The 761-nt window shown below is 42.6% G+C and overlaps 1 pseudogene; it reads right to left on the reverse strand.

The window, feature by feature from the left end:
- LOC116087797 overlaps nucleotides 1-292 on the reverse strand; it is an 8,163-nt pseudogene extending 7,871 nt beyond the window's left edge.
- Between the last annotated feature and the right edge of the window lie 469 nt (nucleotides 293-761).

Consider the following 761-nt stretch of genomic DNA (forward strand, 5'->3'; position numbering starts at 1 on the left):
GATGGCAGGGGGAGTACTGGGGAGGGGAGGATGGCAGGGGGAGTACTGGGGAAGGGAGGATGGCAGGGGGAGTACTGGGATCTGAGGCATGTGGTGATGGCTCTGACTAGTTGTGTCTTTTTGTCTCTTGTCTACCTTTCATTCTGGCTGGTAACCCAAGCTGGTCTTGAACTAATGGTGATTCTCTTCTTGTATCTTCTCAGCTTTCTAGGATTCCAAGAGTGCCACAACTTACCTTGCTGGTGTTGCTTAATTTTGTTCTTAAGATCTGACTCTTTCCTTTTATTCCCATGTTCAGCCAGTTCTTCTTCACAAACCCCTAGGACCCACCTCTTTTTGTTCAGTTTTCTGTCTCTTTAGTTGTAGGGTAATGCTTTGCACCCTAGGGTGCTCCGTTATTTCTTGTAGTTTATGTCTAACTGCCCGCACATTTGCAAATACTGCTTTTATTAAAGCCCATTCAAAGAATCCTAATCAGAATGTACCATCTGTTGCCTGCTGGAACCCTGACTGATGCAGACTGTAAATTTCCTGAGGATGTATGTGTGGAGCTCACCCTGCAAATGTTAGCCACTTTTACTACTCTACTGTGATAATATTTTAAAATGTAAGCAATATTTTTTTCTTCTGATATTGCCTGTTATCATTTTACTATTCCCAATTAGAGCACCAAGGCTCCTGGTTCACTGCTTTATTGAAACTTTTGTATTACAACCAAAGCTGTAGAGAGATAAAGGATGAGTTTGTGGCATGAACTGAAT

Source organism: Mastomys coucha, unplaced genomic scaffold, assembly GCF_008632895.1.
Source record: "Mastomys coucha isolate ucsf_1 unplaced genomic scaffold, UCSF_Mcou_1 pScaffold13, whole genome shotgun sequence".
In the NCBI taxonomy this organism is placed as follows: Eukaryota; Metazoa; Chordata; class Mammalia; order Rodentia; family Muridae; genus Mastomys; species Mastomys coucha.